This window comes from Ambystoma mexicanum, chromosome 1p (genome assembly GCF_040938575.1).
Source record: "Ambystoma mexicanum isolate Mex_15411 chromosome 1p, UKY_AmexF1_1, whole genome shotgun sequence".
In the NCBI taxonomy this organism is placed as follows: Eukaryota; Metazoa; Chordata; class Amphibia; order Caudata; family Ambystomatidae; genus Ambystoma; species Ambystoma mexicanum.
In genome coordinates this window covers 16849978-16867638 of record NC_090921.1, presented here as the reverse complement: position 1 = coordinate 16867638, position 17661 = coordinate 16849978, and positions in this window count along the sequence as shown.

Below are 17661 nucleotides of genomic sequence, written 5' to 3'. Positions count from 1 at the left end.
GGTTCACATCTCTGGGTCCAGGCCTCTCAGGCACTGTTGGTTCACAGTTCTGGGTCCAGTTCTCACTCATGCGCTGTTGGTTCACAGCTCTGGGTCCAGGCCTCTCATGCGCTGCTGGCTCACAGTTCTGGTTCCAGGCCTCACTCATGCGCTGTTGGTTCACAGCTCTGGGTCCAGGCCTCTCATGCACTGTTGGTTCACAGCTCTGGGTACAAGCTTCACTCATGCGCTGTTGGTTCACAGCTCTGGTCCAGACCTCACTCATGCGCTGTTGGTTCACAGCTCTGGTCCAGGCCTTACTCATTCTCTTTTGGTTCACAGCTCATGTTCAGGCCCCACTCATATGCTGTTGGTTCACAGCTCTGGGTTCAGGCCTCACTCATGTGCTGTTGGTTCACAGCTCTGAGTCCAGGCCTCACTCATGCGCTGTTGGTTTACAGCTCTGGGTTGAAGCCTCACTCATGCGCTGTTGGTTCACAGCTCTGGGTCCAGGCCTCACTCATGCGCTGTTGGTTCACAGCTCTGGGTCCAGGCCTCACTCATGCGCTTTTGGTTCACAGCTCTGGTTCCAGGCTCCACTCATGCGCTGTTGGTTCACAGCTCTGGGTTGAAGCCTCACTCATGCGCTGTTGGTTCACAGTTCTGGGTCCAGGCCTCACTCATGCGCTGTTGGTTCACAGCTCTGGGTCCAGGCCCCACTCATATGCTGTTGGTTCACAGCTCTGGGTTCAGGCCTCACTCATGTGCTGTTGGTTCACAGCTCTGAGTCCAGGCCTCACTCATGCGCTGTTGGTTTACAGCTCTGGGTTGAAGCCTCACTCATGCGCTGTTGGTTCACAGCTCTGGGTCCAGGCCTCTCATGCGCTGCTGGTTCACAGTTCTGGTTCCAGGCCTCACTCATGCGCTGTTGGTTCACAGCTCTGGGTCCAGGCCTCTCATGCACTGTTGGTTCACAGCTCTGGGTACAAGCCTCACTCATGCGCTGTTGGTTCACAGCTCTGGTCCAGACCTCACTCATGCGCTGTTGGTTCACAGCTCTGGTCCAGGCCTCACTCATTCTCTTTTGGTTCACAGCTCATGTTCAGTCCCCACTCATATGCTGTTGCTTCACAGCTCTGGGTTCAGGCCTCACTCATGTGCTGTTGGTTTACAGCTCTGGGTTGAAACCTCACTCATGCGCTGTTGGTTCACAGCTCGTAGACCAGGCGTCTCATGCGCTGTTGGTTCACATCCCTGGGTCCAGGCCTCTCATGCGCTGTTGGTTCACAGCTCTGGCACAGGCCTCACTCATGTGCTGTTGTTTCACAGCTCTGGGCCCAGGCCTTACTCATGCGCTGTTGTTTAACAGCTCTGGGTCCAGACCTCACTCATGTGCTTTTGGTTCACAGCTCTGGGTCCAGGCCTCTCATGAGCTGTTGTTTCACAGCTCTGGGTCCAGGCCTCACTCATGCGCTTTTGGTTCACAGCTCTGGTCCAGACCTCACTCATGCGCTGTTGGTTCACAGCTCTGGTCCAGGCCTCACTCATTCGCTTTTGGTTCACAGCTCATGTTCAGGCCCCACTCATATGCTGTTGGTTCACAGCTCTGGGTTCAGGCCTCACTCATGTGCTGTTGGTTCACAGCTCTGAGTCCAGGCCTCACTCATGCGCTGTTGGTTTACAGCTCTGGGATGAAGCCTCACTCATGCGCTGTTGGTTCACAGCTCTGGGTCCAGGCCTCACTCATGCGCTGTTGGTTCACAGCTCTGGGTCCAGGCCTCTCAGGCGCTGTTGGTTCACAGCTCTGGCCCAGGCCTCACTCATGTGCTGTTGTTTCACAGCTCTGGGCCCAGGCCTTACTCATGGGCTGTTGTTTCACAGCTCAGGGTCCAGACCTCACTGATGTGGTTTTGGTTCACAGCTCTGGTCCAGGCCTCAGTAATGCACTGTTGGTTCACAGCTCATGTTCAGGCCCCACTCATGTGCTGTTGGTTCACAGCTCTGGGTGGCGGCCTCACTCATGCGCTGTTGGTTCACAGCTCTGGTCCAGGCCTTACTCATGCGCTGTTGGTTCACAGCTCTGGGTCCAGGCCTCACTCATGCGTTGTTGGTTCACAGCTCTGGGTCCAGGTCTCACTCATGCGTTGTTGGTTCACAGCTCTGGGTCTAGGCTTCACTCATGCTCTGTTGGTTCACAGCTCTGGGTCAAGGCCTCACTCATGCGCTGTTGGTTCACAGCTCTGGATCCCAGCCTCACTCATGCGCTGTTGGTTCATAGCTCTGGGTCCAGGCCTCTCATGAGCTGTTGTTTCACAGCTCTGGGTCCAGGCCTCACTCATGCGCTTTTGGTTCACAGCTCTGGTCCAGACCTCACTCATGCGCTGTTGGTTCACAGCTCTGGTCCAGGCCTCACTCATGTGCTTTTGGTTCACAGCTCTGGTCCAGGCCTCAGTAATGCGCTGTTGGTTCACAGCTCATGTTCAAGCCCCACTCATGTGCTGTGGTTCACAGCTCTGGGTCCTGGCCTCACTCATGCGCTGTTGGTTCACAGCTCTGGGTCCAGGCCTCACTCATGCGCTGCTGGTTCCCAGCTCTGGGTCCAGGCCTCACACATGCGCTGTTTTTTCACAGCTCTGGGTCCAGGCCTCACTCATGCACTGTTGGTTCACAGCTCTGGGTCCAGGCTCCACTCATGCGCTGTTAGTTCACAGCTCTGGTTCCAGGCCTCTCATGCGCTGCTGGTTCACAGTTCTGGTTCCAGGCCTCACTCATGCACTGTTGGTTCACAGCTCTGGGACCAGGCCTCTCAGGCGCTGTTGTTTCACAGCTCTGGGCCCAGGCCTCTCATGCGTTCTTGGTTCACAGCTCTGGGTACAGGCCTCACTCATGCGCTCTTGCTTCATAGCTCTGGTCCAGACCTCACTCATGCGTGGTTGGTTCACAGCTCTGGTCCAGGTCTCACTCATTCGCTTGTGGTTCACAGCTCATGTTCAGGCCCCACTCACATGCTGTTGGTTCACAGCTCTGGGTTCAGACCTCACTCATGCGCTGTTGGTTCACAGCTCTGGGTCCAGGCCTCTCAGGCGCTGTTGGTTCACAGCTCTGGGTCCAGGCCTCACTCATGCACTGTTGGTTCACAGCTCTGGGTCCAGGCCTCTCAGGCGCTGTTGTTTCACAGCTCTGGGCCCAGGCCTTACTCATGCACTGTTGTTTCACAGCTCAGGGTCCAGACCTCACTCATGTGCTTTTCGTTCACAGCTCTGGTCCAGGCCTCAGTAATGCACTGTTGGTTCACAGCTCTGGGTCCAGGTCTCACTCATGCATTGTTGGTTCACAGCTCTGGGTCTAGGCTTCACTCATGCTCTGTTGGTTCACAGCTCTGGGTCAAGGCCTCACTCATGCGCTGTTGGTTCACAGCTCTGGGTCCAGGCCTCACTCATGCGCTGTTGGTTCACAGCTCTGGGTCCAGGCCTCACTCATGCGCTTTTGGTTCACAGCTCTGGGTCCAGGCCTCACTCATGCGCTGTTGGTTCACAGCTCTGGGTCCAGGCCTCTCATGCACTGTTGGTTCACAGCTCTGGGTACAAGCCTCACTCATGAGCTGTTGGTTCACAGCTCTGGTCCAGACCTCACTCATTCTCTTTTGGTTCACAGCTCATGTTCAGGCCCCACTCATATGCTGTTGGTTCACAGCTCTGGGTTCAGGCCTCACTCATGTGCTGTTGGTTCACAGCTCTGAGTCCAGGCCTCACTCATATGCTGTTGGTTTACAGCTCTGGGTTGAAGCCTCACTCATGCGCTGTTGGTTCACAGCTCTGAGACCAGGCCTCTCATGCGCTGTTGGTTCACATCCCTGGGTCCAGGCCTCTCACGCGCTGTTGGTTCACAGCTCTGGCACAGGCCTCACTCATGTGCTGTTGTTTCACAGCTCTGGGCCCAGGCCTTACTCATGCGCTGTTGTTTAACAGCTCTGGGTCCAGACCCTACTCATGTGCTTTTGGTTCACAGCTCTGGGTCCAGGCCTCTCATGAGCTGTTGTTTCACAGCTCTGGGTCCAGGCCTCACTCATGCGCTTTTGGTTCACAGCTCTGGTCCAGACCTCACTCATGCGCTGTTGGTTCACAGCTCTGGTCCAGGCCTTACTCATTCGCTTTTGGTTCACAGCTCATGTTCAGGCCCCACTCATATGATGTTGGTTCACAGCTCTGGGTTCAGGCCTCACTCATGTGCTGTTGGTTCACAGCTCTGAGTCCAGGCCTAACTCATGCGCTGTTGGTTTACAGCTCTGGGTTGAAGCCTCACTCATGCACTGTTGGTTCACAGCTCTGAGTCCAGGCCTCTCATGCGCTGTTGGTTCACAGCTCTGGCCCAGGCCTCACTCATGCGCTGTTGGTTCACAGATCTGGGTCCAGGCCTCACTCATGCGCTGTTGGTTCACAGCTCTGGGTCCAGGCCTCTCAGGCGCTGTTGGTTCACAGCTCTGGCCCAGGCCTCACTCATGTGCTGTTGTTTCACAGCTCTGGGCCCAGGCCTTACTCATGCGCTGTTGTTTCACAGCTCAGGTCCAGACCTCACTGATGTGGTTTTGGTTCACAGCTCTGGGTGGCGGCCTCACTCATGCGCTGTTGGTTCACAGCTCTGGTTCAGGCCTTACTCATGCGCTGTTGGTTCACAGCTCTGGGTCCAGGTCTCACTCATGCTCTGTTGGTTCACAGCTCTGGGTCTAGGCTTCACTCATGCTCTGTTGGTTCACAGCTCTGGGTCAAGGCCTCACTCATGCGCTGTTGGTTCACAGCTCTGGGTCCAGGCCTCTCATGCGCTGCTGGTTCACAGTTCTGGTTCCAGGCCTCACTCATGCGCTGTTCGTTCACAGCTCTGGGTCCAGGCCTCTCATGCACTGTTGGTTAACATTTCTGGGTGCAAGCCTCACTCATGCGCTGTTGGTTCACAGCTCTGGTCCAGACCTCACTCATGCGCTGTTGGTTCACAGCTCTGGTCCAGGCCTTACTCATTCTCTTTTGGTTCACAGCTCATGTTCAGGCCCCACTCATATGCTGTTGGTTCACAGCTCTGGGTTCAGGCCTCACTCATGTGCTGTTGGTTCACAGCTCTGAGTCCAGGCCTCACTCATGCGCTGTTGGTTTACAGCTCTGGGTTGAAGCCTCACTCATGCGCTGTTGGTTCACAGCTCTGAGTCCAGGCCTCTCATGCGCTGTTGGTTCACAGCTCTGGGCCCAGGCCTTACTCATGCGCTGTTGTTTCACAGCTCTGGGTCCAGACCTCACTCATGTGCTTTTGGTTCACAGCTCTGGGTCCAGGCCTCTCATGAGCTGTTGTTTCACAGCTCTGGGTCCATGCCTCACTGATGCGCTTTTGGTTCACAACTCTGGTCCAGACCTCACTCATGCGCTGTTGGTTCACAGCTCTGGTCCAGGCCTCACTCATTCGCTTTTGGTTCACAGCTCATGTTCAGGCCACACTCATATGCCGTTGGTTCACAGCTCTGGGTTCAGGCCTCAATCATGTGCTTTTGGTTCACAGCCCTGAGTCCAGGTCTCACTCATGCGCTGTTGGTTTACAGCTCTGGGTTGAAGCCTCACTCATGCGCTGTTGGTTCACAGCTCTGAGTCCAGGCCTCTCATGCGCTGTTGGTTCACAGCTCTGGCCCAGGCCTCACTCACGCGCTGTTGGTTCACAGCTCTGGGTCCATGCCTCACTCATGCGCTGTTGGTTCACAACCCTGGGTCCAGGTCTCTCATGCGCTGTTGTTTCACAGCTCTGGCCCAGGCCTCACTCATGTGCTGTTGTTTCTCGGCTCTGGGCCCAGGCCTTACTCATGCGCTGTTGTTTCACAGCTCTGGGTCCAGACCTCACTCATGTGCTTTTGGTTCACAGCTCTGGGTCCAGGCCTCTCATGAGCTGTTGTTTCACAGCTCTGGGTCCAGGCCTCACTCATGCGCTTTTGGTTCACGGTTCTGGTCCAGACCTCGCTCATGCGCTGTTGGTTCACAGCTCTGGTCCAGGCCTCACTCATTCACTTTTGGTTCACAGCTCATGTTCAGGCCCCACTCATCTGCTGTTGGTTCACAGCTCTGAGTCCAGGCCTCACTCATGCGCTGTTGGTTTACAGTTCTCGGTTCAAGCCTCACTAAGGCGCTGTTGGTTCACAGCTCTGGGTCCAGGCCTCACTCATGCACTGTTGGCTCACAGCTCTGGGTCCAGACCTCTCAGGCGCTGTTGGTTCACGGCTCTGGGTCCAGACCTCACTCATGTGCTTTTGGTTCACAGCTCTGGGTCCAGACCTCACTCATGTGCTTTTGGTTCACATCTCTGGGTCCAGACCTCACTCATGTGCTTTTGGTTCACAGCTCTAGTCCAGGCCTCAGTCATGCGCTGTTGGTTCACAGCTCTAGGTCCAGACCTCACTCATGCGCTGTTGGTTCACAGCTCTGGTCCAGGCCTCACTCATGCGCTGTTGGTTCACAGCTCATACTCAGGCCCCACTCATATGCTGTTGTTTCACAGCTCATGCTCAGGCCCCACTCATGTGCTGTTGGTCCACAGCTCTGGGCCCAGGCCTTACTCATGCGCTGTTGTTTCACAGCTCTGGGTCCAGACCTCACTCATGTGCTGTTGGTTCACTGCTCTGGGTCCAGACCTCACTCATGCGCTGTTGGATCACAGCTCTGGTCCAGGCCTCACTCATGCGCTGTTGGTTCACAGCTCTGGGTCCAGGCCTCACTAATGCGCTGTTGGTTCTCAGCTCTGGGTCCAGGCTCCACTCATGCGCTGTTGGTTCCCAGCTCTGGGTCCAGCCCTCACTCATGCGCTGTTGGTTCACAGCTCTGGGTCCAGGCTCCACTCATGTGCTGTTGGTTCACAGCTCTGAGTCCAGGACTCACTCATGCGCTGTTGGTTCACAGCTCTGGCCCAGGCCTCACTCATGTGCTGTTGTTTCACAGCTCTGGGCCCAGACCTTACTCATGCGCTGTTGTTTCACAGCTCTGGGTCCAGACCTCACTCATGTGCTGTTGGTTCACAGCTCTGGGTCCAGGCCTCTCAGGCGCTGTTGGTTCACAGCTCTGGGTCAAGGCCTCACTCATGCGCTGTTGGTTCACAGCTCTGGGTCCAGGCCTCTCAGGCGCTGTTGTTTCACAGCACTGGGCCCAGGCCTTATTCATGCACTGTTGTTTCACAACTCAGGGTCCAGACCTCACTCATGTGCTTTTCGTTCACAGCTCTGGGTCCAGACCTCACTGATGTGCTTTTGGTTCACAGCTCTGGTCCAGGCCTCAGTCATGCACTGTTGGTTCACAGCTCATGTTCCGGCCCCACTCATGTGCTGTTGGTTCAGAGCTCTGGGTCCCGGCCTCACTCATGCGCTGTTGGTTCACAGCTCTGGTCAGGCCTTACTCATGCGCTGTTGGTTCACAGCTCTGGGTCCAGGCCTCACTGATGCATTGTTGGTTCCCAGCTCTGGGTCCAGGTCTCACTCATGCATTGTTGGTTCACAGCTCTGGGTCTAGGCTTCACTCATGCTCTGTTGGTTCACAGCTCTGGGTCAAGGCCTCACTCATGCGCTGTTGGTTCACAGCTCTGGGTCCAGGCCTCACTCATGCGCTTTTGGTTCACAGTTCTGGTTCCAGGCCTCACTCATGGACTGTTGGTTCACAGCTCTGGGTCCAGGCCTCTCATGCACTGTTGGTTCACAGCTCTGGGTACAAGCCTCACTCATGCGCTGTTGGTTCACAGCTCTGGTCCAGACCTCACTCATGCGCTGTTGGTTCACAGCTCTGGTCCAGGCCTCACTCATTCTCTTTTGGTTCACAGCTCATGTTCAGGCCCCACTCATATGCTGTTGGTTCACAGCTCTGGGTTCAGGCCTCACTCATGTGCTGTTGGTTTAGAGCTCTGGGTTGAAGCCTCACTCATGCGCTGTTGGTTCACAGCTCGGAGACCAGGCCTCTCATGCGCTGTTGGTTCACATCCCTGGGTCCAGGCCTCTCATGCGCAGTTGGTTCACAGCTCTGGCACAGGCCTCACTCATGTGCTGTTGTTTCACAGCTCTGGGCCCAGGCCTTACTCATGCGCTGTTGTTTAACAGCTCTGGGTCCAGACCTCACTCATGTGCTTTTGGTTCACAGCTCTGGGTCCAGGCCTCTCATGAGCTGTTGTTTCACAGCTCTGGGTCCAGGCCTCACTCATGCGCTTTTGGTTCACAGCTCTGGTCCAGACCTCACTCATGCGCTGTTGGTTCACAACTCTGGTCCAGGCCTCACTCATTCGCTTTTGGTTCACAGCTCATGTTCAGGCCCCACTCATATGCTGTTGGTTCACAGCTCTGGGTTCAGGCCTCACTCATGCGCTGTTGGTTTACAGCTCTGGGTTGAAGCCTCACTCATGCGCTGTTGGTTCACAGCTCTGAGTCCAGGCCTCTCATGCGCTGTTGGTTCACAGCTCTGGCCCAGGCCTCACTCATGCGCTGTTGGTTCACAGCTCTGGGTCCAGGCCTCACTCATGCGCTGTTGGTTCACAGCTCTGGGTCCAGGCCTCTCAGGCGCTGTTGGTTCACAGCTCTGGCCCAGGCCTCACTCATGTGCTGTTGTTTCACAGCTCTGGGCCCAGGCCTTACTCATGCGCTGTTGTTTCACAGCTCAGGGTCCAGACCTCACTGATGTGGTTTTGGTTCACAGCTCTGGTCCAGGCCTCAGTAATGCACTGTTGGTTCACAGCTCATGTTCAGGCCCCACTCATGTGCTGTTGGTTCACAGCTCTGGGTGGCGGCCACACTCATGCGCTGTTGGTTCACAGCTCTGGTCCAGGCCTTACACATGCGCTGTTGGTTCACAGCTCTGGGTCCAGGCCTCACTCATGCGTTGTTGGTTCACAGCTCTGGGTCCAGGTCTCACTCATGCGTTCTTGGTTCACAGCTCTGGGTCTAGGCTTCACTCATGCTCTGTTGGTTCACAGCTCTGGGTCAAGGCCTCACTCATGCGCTGTTGGTTCACAGCTCTGGGTCCCAGCCTCACTCATGCGCTGTTGGTTCATAGCTCTGGGTCCAGGCCTCACTCATGCACTTTTGGTTCACAGCTCTGGGTCCAGACCCCACTCATGTGCTGTTGGTTCACAGTTCTGGGTCCAGTTCTCACTCATGCGCTGTTGGTTCACAGCTCTGGGTCCAGGCCTCTCATGCGCTGCTGGCTCACAGTTCTGGTTCCAGGCCTCACTCATGCGCTGTTGGTTCACAGCTCTGGGTCCAGGCCTCTCATGCACTGTTGGTTCACAGCTCTGGGTACAAGCTTCACTCATGCGCTGTTGGTTCACAGCTCTGGTCCAGACCTCACTCATGCGCTGTTGGTTCACAGCTCTGGTCCAGGCCTTACTCATTCTCTTTTGGTTCACAGCTCATGTTCAGGCCCCACTCATATGCTGTTGGTTCACAGCTCTGGGTTCAGGCCTCACTCATGTGCTGTTGGTTCACAGCTCTGAGTCCAGGCCTCACTCATGCGCTGTTGGTTTACAGCTCTGGGTTGAAGCCTCACTCATGCGCTGTTGGTTCACAGCTCTGGGTCCAGGCCTCACTCATGCGCTGTTGGTTCACAGCTCTGGGTCCAGGCCTCACTCATGCGCTTTTGGTTCACAGCTCTGGTTCCAGGCTCCACTCATGCGCTGTTGGTTCACAGCTCAGGGTCCAGGCCTCACTCATGCGCTGTTGGTTCACAGCTCTGGGTCCAGGCCCCACTCATATGCTGTTGGTTCACAGCTCTGGGTTCAGGCCTCACTCATGTGCTGTTGGTTCACAGCTCTGAGTCCAGGCCTCACTCATGCGCTGTTGGTTTACAGCTCTGGGTTGAAGCCTCACTCATGCGCTGTTGGTTCACAGCTCTGGGTCCAGGCCTCTCATGCGCTGCTGGTTCACAGTTCTGGTTCCAGGCCTCACTCATGCGCTGTTGGTTCACAGCTCTGGGTCCAGGCCTCTCATGCACTGTTGGTTCACAGCTCTGGGTACAAGCCTCACTCATGCGCTGTTGGTTCACAGCTCTGGTCCAGACCTCACTCATGCGCTGTTGGTTCACAGCTCTGGTCCAGGCCTCACTCATTCTCTTTTGGTTCACAGCTCATGTTCAGTCCCCACTCATATGCTGTTGCTTCACAGCTCTGGGTTCAGGCCTCACTCATGTGCTGTTGGTTTACAGCTCTGGGTTGAAACCTCACTCATGCGCTGTTGGTTCACAGCTCGTAGACCAGGCGTCTCATGCGCTGTTGGTTCACATCCCTGGGTCCAGGCCTCTCATGCGCTGTTGGTTCACAGCTCTGGTCCAGGCCTTACACATGCGCTGTTGGTTCACAGCTCTGGGTCCAGGCCTCACTCATGCGTTGTTGGTTCACAGCTCTGGGTCCAGGTCTCACTCATGCGTTCTTGGTTCACAGCTCTGGGTCTAGGCTTCACTCATGCTCTGTTGGTTCACAGCTCTGGGTCAAGGCCTCACTCATGCGCTGTTGGTTCACAGCTCTGGGTCCCAGCCTCACTCATGCGCTGTTGGTTCATAGCTCTGGGTCCAGGCCTCACTCATGCACTTTTGGTTCACAGCTCTGGGTCCAGACTCCACTCATGCGCTGTTGGTTCACAGCTCTGGTCCAGGCCTCACTCATGCGCTGTTGGTTCACAGCTCTGGGTCCAGGCCTCTCATGCGCTGCTGGCTCACAGTTCTGGTTCCAGGCCTCACTCATGCGCTGTTGGTTCACAGCTCTGGGTCCAGGCCTCTCATGCACTGTTGGTTCACAGCTCTGGGTACAAGCTTCACTCATGCGCTGTTGGTTCACAGCTCTGGTCCAGACCTCACTCATGCGCTGTTGGTTCACAGCTCTGGTCCAGGCCTTACTCATTCTCTTTTGGTTCACAGCTCATGTTCAGGCCCCACTCATATGCTGTTGGTTCACAGCTCTGGGTTCAGGCCTCACTCATGTGCTGTTGGTTCACAGCTCTGAGTCCAGGCCTCACTCATGCGCTGTTGGTTCACAGCTCTGGGTCCAGGCCCCACTCATATGCTGTTGGTTCACAGCTCTGGGTTCAGGCCTCACTCATGTGCTGTTGGTTCACAGCTCTGAGTCCAGGCCTCACTCATGCGCTGTTGGTTTACAGCTCTGGGTTGAAGCCTCACTCATGCGCTGTTGGTTCACAGCTCTGGGTCCAGGCCTCACTCATGCGCTGTTGGTTCACAGCTCATATTCAGACCCCACTCATGTGCTGTTGGTTCACAGTTCTGGGTCCAGGCCTCACTCATGCGCTGTTGGTTCACAGCTCTGGGTCCAGGCCCCACTCATATGCTGTTGGTTCACAGCTCTGGGTTCAGGCCTCACTCATGTGCTGTTGGTTCACAGCTCTGAGTCCAGGCCTCACTCATGCGCTGTTGGTTTACAGCTCTGGGTTGAAGCCTCACTCATGCGCTGTTGGTTCACAGCTCTGGGTCCAGGCCTCTCATGCGCTGCTGGTTCACAGTTCTGGTTCCAGGCCTCACTCATGCGCTGTTGGTTCACAGCTCTGGGTCCAGGCCTCTCATGCACTGTTGGTTCACAGCTCTGGGTACAAGCCTCACTCATGCGCTGTTGGTTCACAGCTCTGGTCCAGACCTCACTCATGCGCTGTTGGTTCACAGCTCTGGTCCAGGACTCACTCATTCTCTTTTGGTTCACAGCTCATGTTCAGTCCCCACTCATATGCTGTTGCTTCACAGCTCTGGGTTCAGGCCTCACTCATGTGCTGTTGGTTTACAGCTCTGGGTTGAAACCTCACTCATGCGCTGTTGGTTCACAGCTCGTAGACCAGGCGTCTCATGCGCTGTTGGTTCACATCCCTGGGTCCAGGCCTCTCATGCGCTGTTGGTTCACAGCTCTGGCACAGGCCTCACTCATGTGCTGTTGTTTCACAGCTCTGGGCCCAGGCCTTACTCATGCGCTGTTGTTTAACAGCTCTGGGTCCAGACCTCACTCATGTGCTTTTGGTTCACAGCTCTGGGTCCAGGCCTCTCATGAGCTGTTGTTTCACAGCTCTGGGTCCAGGCCTCACTCATGCGCTTTTGGTTCACAGCTCTGGTCCAGACCTCACTCATGCGCTGTTGGTTCACAGCTCTGGTCCAGGCCTCACTCATTCGCTTTTGGTTCACAGCTCATGTTCAGGCCCCACTCATATGCTGTTGGTTCACAGCTCTGGGTTCAGGCCTCACTCATGTGCTGTTGGTTCACAGCTCTGAGTCCAGGCCTCACTCATGCGCTGTTGGTTTACAGCTCTGGGATGAAGCCTCACTCATGCGCTGTTGGTTCACAGCTCTGGGTCCAGGCCTCACTCATGCGCTGTTGGTTCACAGCTCTGGGTCCAGGCCTCTCAGGCGCTGTTGGTTCACAGCTCTGGCCCAGGCCTCACTCATGTGCTGTTGTTTCACAGCTCTGGGCCCAGGCCTTACTCATGGGCTGTTGTTTCACAGCTCAGGGTCCAGACCTCACTGATGTGGTTTTGGTTCACAGCTCTGGTCCAGGCCTCAGTAATGCACTGTTGGTTCACAGCTCATGTTCAGGCCCCACTCATGTGCTGTTGGTTCACAGCTCTGGGTGGCGGCCTCACTCATGCGCTGTTGGTTCACAGCTCTGGTCCAGGCCTTACTCATGCGCTGTTGGTTCACAGCTCTGGGTCCAGGCCTCACTCATGCGTTGTTGGTTCACAGCTCTGGGTCCAGGTCTCACTCATGCGTTGTTGGTTCACAGCTCTGGGTCTAGGCTTCACTCATGCTCTGTTGGTTCACAGCTCTGGGTCAAGGCCTCACTCATGCGCTGTTGGTTCACAGCTCTGGATCCCAGCCTCACTCATGCGCTGTTGGTTCATAGCTCTGGGTCCAGGCCTCTCATGAGCTGTTGTTTCACAGCTCTGGGTCCAGGCCTCACTCATGCGCTTTTGGTTCACAGCTCTGGTCCAGACCTCACTCATGCGCTGTTGGTTCACAGCTCTGGTCCAGGCCTCACTCATTCGCTTTTGGTTCACAGCTCATGTTCAGGCCCCACTCATATGCTGTTGGTTCACAGCTCTGGGTTCAGGCCTCACTCATGTGCTGTTGGTTCACAGCTCTGAGTCCAGGCCTCACTCATGCGCTGTTGGTTTACAGCTCTGGGTTGAAGCCTCACTCATGCGCTGTTGGTTCACAGCTCTGGGTCCAGGCCTCACTCATGCGCTGTTGGTTCACAGCTCTGGGTCCAGGCCTCTCAGGCGCTGTTGGTTCACAGCTCTGGCCCAGGCCTCACTCATGTGCTGTTGTTTCACAGCTCTGGGCCCAGGCCTTACTCATGGGCTGTTGTTTCACAGCTCAGGGTCCAGACCTCACTGATGTGGTTTTGGTTCACAGCTCTGGTCCAGGCCTCAGTAATGCACTGTTGGTTCACAGCTCATGTTCAGGCCCCACTCATGTGCTGTTGGTTCACAGCTCTGGGTGGCGGCCTCACTCATGCGCTGTTGGTTCACAGCTCTGGTCCAGGCCTTACTCATGCGCTGTTGGTTCACAGCTCTGGGTCCAGGCCTCACTCATGCGTTGTTGGTTCACAGCTCTGGGTCCAGGTCTCACTCATGCGTTGTTGGTTCACAGCTCTGGGTCTAGGCTTCACTCATGCTCTGTTGGTTCACAGCTCTGGGTCAAGGCCTCACTCATGCGCTGTTGGTTCACAGCTCTGGATCCCAGCCTCACTCATGCGCTGTTGGTTCATAGCTCTGGGTCCAGGCCTCACTCATGCACTTTTGGTTCACAGCTCTGGGTCCAGACTCCACTCATGCGCTGTTGGTTCACAGCTCATATTCAGAACCCACTCATGTGCTGTTGGTTCACAGTTCTGGGTCCAGGCCTCACTCATGCGCTGTTGGTTCACAGCTCTGGGTCCAGGCCTCTCATGCGCTGCTGGCTCACAGTTCTGGTTCCAGGCCTCACTCATGCGCTGTTGGTTCACAGCTCTGGGTCCAGGCCTCTCATGCACTGTTGGTTCACAGCTCTGGGTACAAGCCTCACTCATGCGCTGTTGGTTCACAGCTCTGGTCCAGACCTCACTCATGCGCTGTTGGTTCACAGCTCTGGTCCAGGCCTTACTCATTCTCTTTTGGTTCACAGCTCATGTTCAGGCCCCACTCATATGCTGTTGGTTCACAGCTCTGGGTTCAGGCCTCACTCATGTGCTGTTGGTTCACAGCTCTGAGTCCAGGCCTCACTCATGCGCTGTTGGTTTACAGCTCTGGGTTGAAGCCTCACTCATTCGCTGTTGGTTCACAGCTCTGAGTCCAGGCCTCTCATGCGCTGTTGGTTCAGATCCCTGAGTCCAGGCCTCTCATGCGCTACTGGTTCACAGCTCTGGCACAGGCCTCACTCATGTGCTGTTGTTTCACATCTCTGGGCCCAGGCCTTACTCATGCGCTGTTGTTTCACAGCTCTGGGCCCAGACCTCACTCATGTGCTTTTGGTTCACAGCTCTGGGTCCAGGCCTCTCATGAGCTGTTGTTTCACAGCTCTGGGTCCATGCCTCACTGATGCGCTTTTGGTTCACAACTCTGGTCCAGACCTCACTCATGCGCTGTTGGTTCACAGCTCTGGTCCAGGCCTCACTCATTCGCTTTTGGTTCACAGCTCATGTTCAGGCCCCACTCATACGCCGTTTGTTCACAGCTCTGGGTTCAGGCCTCAATCATGTGCTGTTGGTTCACAGACCTGAGTCCAGGTCTCACTCATGCGCTGTTGGTTTACAGCTCTGTGTTGAAGCCTCACTCATGCGCTGTTGGTTCACAGCTCTGAGGCCAGGCCTCTCATGCGCTGTTGGTTCACAGCTCTGGCCCAGGCCTCACTCATGCGCTGTTGGTTCACAGCTCTGGGTCCAGGCCTCACTCATGCGCTGTTGGTTCACAGCTCTGTGTTGAAGCCTCACTCATGTGCTGTTGGTTCACAGCTCTGAGTCCAGGCCTCTCATGCGCTGTTGGTTCACAGCTCTGGCCAAGGCCTCACTCATGTGCTGTTGGTTCACAGCTCTGGCCCAGGCCTCACTCATGCGCTTTTGGTTCACAGCTCTGGGTCCAGGCTTCTCATGAGCTGTTGTTTCACAGCTCTGGGTCCAGGCCTCACTCATGCGCTTTTGGTTCACGGTTCTGGTCCAGACCTCACTCATGCGCTGTTGGTTCACAGCTCTGGTCCAGGCCTCACTCATTCACTTTTGGTTCACAGCTCATGTTCAGGCCCCACTCATCTGCTGTTGGTTCACAGCTCTGAGTCCAGGCCTCACTCATGCGCTGTTGGTTTACAGTTCTCGGTTCAAGCCTCACTCATGCGCTGTTGGTTCACAGCTCTGGCCCAGGCATCACTCATGCGCTGTTGGTTCACAGCTCTGGGTCCAGGCCTCACTCATGCACTTTTGGTTCACAGCTCTGGGTCCAGACCTCTCAGGCGCTGTTGGTTCACAGCTCTGGGTCCAGACCTCACTCATGTGCTTTTGGTTCACAGCTCTGGGTCCAGACCTCACTCATGTGCTTTTGGTTCACAGCTCTGGTCCAGGCCTCAGTAATGCGCTGTTGGTTCACAGCTCATGTTCAGGCCCCACTCATGTGCTGTGGTTCACAGCTCTGGGTCCTGGCCTCACTCTAATGCGCTGTTGTTTCACAGCTCTGGGTCCAGACCTCACTCATGTGCTTTTGGTTCACAGCTCTGGGTCCAGGCCTCTCATGAGCTGTTGTTTCACAGCTCTGGGTCCATGCCTCACTGATGCGCTTTTAGTTCACAACTCTGGTCCAGACCTCACTCATGCGCTGTTGGTTCAAAGCTCTGGTCCAGGCCTCACTCATTCGCTTTTGGTTCAGAGCTCATGTTCACGCCCCACTCCTATGCCGTTGGTTCACAGCTCTGGGTTCAGGCCTCAATCATGTGCTGTTGGTTCACAGCCCTGAGTCCAGGTCTCACTCATGCGCTGTTGGTTTACAGCTCTGTGTTGAAGCCTCACTCATGCGCTGTTGGTTCACAGCTCTGAGTCCAGGCCTCTCATGCGCTGTGGGTTCACAGCTCTGGCCCAGGTCTCACTCATGCACTGTTGGTTCACAGCTCTGGGTCCAGGCCTCACTCATGGGCTGTTGGTTCACAGCCCTGGGTCCAGGTCTCTCATGCGCTGTTGTTTCACAGCTCTGGCCCAGGCCTCACTCATGCGCTGTTGTTTCTCGGCTCTGGGCCCAGGCCTTACACATGCGCTGTTGTTTCACAGCTCTGGGTCCAGACCTCACTCATGTGCTTTTGGTTCACAGCTCTGGGTCCAGGCCTCTCATGAGCTGTTGTTTCACAGCTCTGGGTCCAGGCATCACTCATGCGCTTTTGGTTCACGGTTCTGGTCCAGACCTCACTCATGCGCTGTTGGTTCACAGCTCTGGTCCAGGCCTCACTCATTCACTTTTGGTTCACAGCTCATGTTCAGGCCCCACTCATCTGCTGTTGGTTCACAGCTCTGAGTCCAGGCCTCACTCATGCGCTGTTGGTTTACAGTTCTCGGTTCAAGCCTCACTCATGCGCTGTTGGTTCACAGCTCTGGCCCAGGCATCACTCATGCGCTGTTGGTTCACAGCTCTGGGTCCAGGCCTCACTCATGCACTGTTGGTTCACAGCTCTGGGTCCAGACCTCACTCATGCGCTTTTGGTTCACAGCTCTGGGTCCAGACCTCACTCATGTGCTTTTGGTTCACAGCTCTGGTCCAGGCCTCAGTAATGCGCTGTTGGTTCACAGCTCATGTTCAAGCCCCACTCATGTGCTGTGGTTCACAGCTCTGGGTCCTGGCCTCACTCATGCGCTGTTGGTTCACAGCTCTGGGTCCAGGCCTCACTCATGCGCTGCTGGTTCCCAGCTCTGGGTCCAGGCCTCACACATGCGCTGTTTTTTCACAGCTCTGGGTCCAGGCCTCACTCATGCACTGTTGGTTCACAGCTCTGGGTCCAGGCCTCACTCATGCGCTGTTAGTTCACAGCTCTGGTTCCAGGCCTCTCATGCGCTGCTGGTTCACAGTTCTGGTTCCAGGCCTCACACATGCACTGTTGGTTCACAGCTCTGGGACCAGGCCTCTCATGCGTTCTTGGTTCACAGCTCTGGGTACAGGCCTCACTCATGCGCTCTTGCTTCATAGCTCTGGGCCAGACCTCACTCATGCGTGGTTGGTTCACAGCTCTGGTCCAGGTCTCACTCATTCGCTTGTGGTTCACAGCTCATGTTCAGGCGCCACTCACATGCTGTTGGTTCACAGCTCTGGGTTCAGGCCTCACTCATGCGCTGTTGGTTCACAGCTCTGGGTCCAGGCCTCTCAGGCGCTGTTGGTTCACAGCTCTGGGTCCAGGCCTCACTCATGCACTGTTGGTTCACAGCTCTGGGTCCAGGCCTCTCAGGCGCTGTTGTTTCACAGCTCTGGGCCCAGGCCTTACTCATGCACTGTTGTTTCACAGCTCAGGGTCCAGACCTCACTCATGTGCTTTTCGTTCACAGCTCTGGTCCAGGCCTCAGTAATGCACTGTTGGTTCACAGCTCTGGGTCCAGGTCTCACTCATGCATTGTTGGTTCACAGCTCTGGGTCTAGGCTTCACTCATGCTCTGTTGGTTCACAGCTCTGGGTCAAGGCCTCACTCATGCGCTGTTGGTTCACAG